At 39.5% G+C, this 4,026-nt stretch overlaps 1 pseudogene; it reads right to left on the bottom strand.

Annotated features, from left to right (window-relative positions):
- Positions 1 to 1,045: 1,045 nt before the first annotated feature.
- On the bottom strand, positions 1,046 to 2,843 carry LOC101304293 (annotated as a pseudogene).
- Positions 2,844 to 4,026: the final 1,183 nt, after the last annotated feature.

Here is a 4,026-nt window from a genome sequence, read left to right as displayed (position 1 = left end):
TTTAGCATTGGCTACTAATCCAGTATATCATTCAAAGTTAAAGCACATTGAAGTGGATGTGCATTTCACTCGCAATCAGGTGAAGGCTGGTTTTCTTAAGCTGCAGTTTGTTTCTTCTAAACATCAACTTGCAGATTTGTTTACCAAAGGCTTGTGCTCTCCACAACATCAGTTCTTATGTTCCAGCTTGATGCTTCACAATCACCATCAAGCTGAGGGAGGATGTTAGGATATTAAGTACTAATTGTATCCAATTAGTAGTAAGTAAGAGTGTTTAGCTGTTAGTTAATTAGCTAGCTTAAGCTCATACTGAGCTGTAAATAAGGGACACGTGGTTGGTCTCTGTGATGTCTTAAGACATCATATATTTGCTGTAGCTTCTCTCTTTTTTCAATTAATCAGAATCACAGTTTCCTTATCTTCTGTATCGCTTTCTTCTTCTCTAAGCTTTTATCAAAATGAAGGGATGAAGACCGATAAACCGCTGCCAACACAATCCACCAACACAAATCCAAGCAAAACCAAAGAAAATGGGGATGAAAGAGAGGAATCCACACCATACAATAACTTTCTCTTCTCTACCAAAGAGACTCAATCCGAAAGAGAATCGAGGCCACCGAATTGAGACAGAAACCGTAACCGAAGAACAAAACCGATGGTGAATAAGGGGTGGAACACCCATGCGTGAGCACCCATGCATAAACCTTTTGGTAAGTGAACAATCTCACTTTTGAGTGGTGGTTTTTTTGGTAGATGGAGGGGAACTTATGTGAGGTTATGGGTGAGGGGAATGATGGAGGTTTCCGGATTTGAAAAGGATGTTGGATGAACAATGTCCTATTTGGTTGAACATAAGTGAGAAAAAAGACCACAAAACGGGTAAAAGCACCACTGAGGTGAGAAAGAAATCAAGTAGATCGATCAAGAGAGAAGAGACCAAGAAATTCCACCCCCAACTCTCAAGCCTTTGATCTAGATCTGGAGATATCTAAATCTAACATGCCATAGATACATGACCTAAGTGGCACCATTATTCTTTAGTAGTTCAAAATAAAAGCAAAGAAAATAAACAAGCCCGGCTAGTGAGATTATACTTGCAAAGACACCACAATCTCACATAATTCAGATAATGGAGTACTAAAATCTCTCCGTCCCAAAGTTCTTCAAGGGACTTGTACGGCCCATTTGCCGAAACAAACTCTTCTCTCTGCATCATTCTGTGCTGTGGGATCTGACTGATCTTGTCTAGGTCCTCTTCTGTGAGTTCCCAGTCAAACACCTGCACATTGTGCTTCAACCTCTCTTTGTTGTAGCTCTTAACTGTAACTGTTGCCCCTGCCTGGTACACCCACCTAATACAAACCTGAGCAATAGTCTTCCCCCGAGCCTCAGCTATTTCCTGAAGCACTTTGCTCTCCATAACATGACTGCTGCCCAACTTGTCCCACTGCCACCCAATGGAGAGAAGGCTGTCACAACTACACCATTAGCCTTGCAGAAGTCTATCAGCTTCTTCTGTTGCCAGTATGGGCTTATCTCAACCTGCATGTACACATAGACTGTCACTGGGGAACTAATATCGCCTGATAATCCTAGTTGTTAAGAAAATGTACACAGATGCACAATTATTTGAAAAAAAAAAACATAATATGCAGATGGACTTGATAATTACTTGATTAACAGAAGGAGGAATAGTTGCAAAAGAGAGCAGATTTTCAATCTTTTTGGAAGAGAAATTGCTGACTCCTACGAATTTGGTGAGGCCGAGTCTGTGATTCTTCCATGGCTGCCCACACACCCTTCAAGTACAATGGCACATGGTCCTCTTCGGTTAGAGGGTACACCAACTTAATTCCCTGGCTTACCACTTATGGGCCAGTGAATCAGATACAGATCAAGGTACTCAATTTGAAGATTTCTGCAAACACAAAGATATTACTATTAATTATTAGAATTAAATTCAGTTTACCCCCTTGTGATTTTGGGGTAACTTTATGTTAGTCCCTACACTTTTATTTTCATCAGTTTACCCCTTGAACTCTTCAATTTATGTCTGCCGTGCCCAAATTCTCATATTCCGTTTGAATTGACTTTTAATTATCAGCAGTTAAGATCCGATTTGGACATATAAGATCCGATTTGCCCAAATTCTAGATACTGGTCTCACAGTTAAGTTTAAAATTATCAGCAATTAACGTCCGATTTAGACAGAATATAGGACATTTGGTCACGCTTGAGGAAAATTCAAAAGTTTGAGGGGTAAACTGATAAAATTGAAAGTATAGGGATTAACATGAAGTTACTCCCAAACCTCATTGGGGTAAACTGAATTTAATTAGAGGGTACACCAACTTAATTCCCTGGCTTACCACTTATGGGCCAGTGAATCAGATACAGATCAAGGTACTCAATTTGAAGATTTCTGCAAACACATAGATATTACTATTAATTATTATCTAATTATTTTTCCCACCAAATTTACTAAACTTCGAATGGTAGTGGTAGTAATGTGCGACTTACTGAAGTGATTTCTTTAGAGCAGGAATGACCAAGTCCGGATGAGCATCATTACACCATAGCTTTGAAGTGATGAACAATTCGTCTCTAGAGGCAATAAGGCCAAGGCTAATAGCTTTGGCCACTGCTTCACCTAGAGTCTGCTCGGAGCCGTAAATGGAAGCCGTGTCGAAATGGCGGTAACCGAGCTTGATGGCTTCGAGAACAGCTTCGATCAAAACTTCTGGTTCTAAATTGTTTGATGCTGTGCCGAAGCCAAGCACAGGCATTGCCCTGCGGCCGTTGGAGGATTCGAGAACCACCACTGGGATTTGGGTTGCTGCCATCTTGATTGGTTTTGCTGAAAGCGGAAAGCTGGGTTCTTTTTGGTGAGTTGTTGTCTTGAGATTTGAGAATGGGAGATCGTGGGGTATTTATAGATTTCTGGTGTTCGATCTTCAGTCAAGGAGAGAATACTCATCACTCATGAATGCTACTCTCTTCTAGTTGGGAAGTTACATCATTGCTCATGTATGCCAGGGACTAGAGGCCGAGCCGCCCAGGGACCAGGTCGATCGAGCAGCCCCGACCACTGCAGGCATGACCGCATGAGCAGCAAAGTATTATCTAGCCGTCGAAGGACCCAAGTGTGCTTACTGGACTGATGGTAGTTCATGGAACCTATACATGTTTTAGGACTAGTGAAAGCAAGAAGCCAAGAAGGAACTAGAATTATTGCAGAATGGAGAATCTTATGATTGATGAATATATAGTACATGAATGAGTAAAATATTGTATAGTCTTTTCTGGTTTGAAGTCGTAATTTATTTAGTCCTTATGATTTTATTTTAATCTGAATAGTCTTTAAAATCATGATTTTTCATCCAAATAGTCTTTATGACTTTTAACTAAGAAAATTGTCAGAATGACTATTTGGATGAAAATCATGACTTTAAGGACTATTCAGATTAAAATAAAACCATAAAGACTATTTAGATGAAAAATTGTGACTTTAAAGACTATTCAGATTAAAATAAAACCACAAGGACTAAACAAATGTCAACTTCAAACCACAAGGACTAAACAAATTTCAATTCTACATGAATTTAGTAAGAATGCAAGATAATTCAAAGCACTTGCGAGCTTGATTTATATTTTAGATATACTTCTACCTCCTGCATTTTTTCTTCTCTTTTCTATCCCTAAGTAAAAATCAAAGTAAAAAAAAAAGAAATATGCATGCATATGCAGTTTCCCTCTTTGGACAGTGGTGGCTAGAAGATTTACTGCAGGGCTATGTTGCACGAATGTCGGAGTGTCAAACACTCCGACACGGCAAAATACGTGGCGTGTCGGACAATGTTGACCTTTTTGACATGTTTCGGACACGTTGACCGACTCGCCACATCATCTCCGACACGCCACATCATCATTTATCAATTTTTTTAATTGAAAAAAAAGAGAGAAAGGGAACCAAAACCTAAATAAAGCTATTGTCCACTTTTGAAAGCAAACTATTGCCCAGTTTTG

Source organism: Fragaria vesca, linkage group LG5 (assembly GCF_000184155.1).
Source record: "Fragaria vesca subsp. vesca linkage group LG5, FraVesHawaii_1.0, whole genome shotgun sequence".
Lineage (NCBI taxonomy): Eukaryota > Viridiplantae > Streptophyta > Magnoliopsida > Rosales > Rosaceae > Fragaria > Fragaria vesca.
The sequence above is the reverse complement of the archived record's forward strand: the minus strand, read 5'-3'. Positions and strand labels throughout refer to the sequence as shown.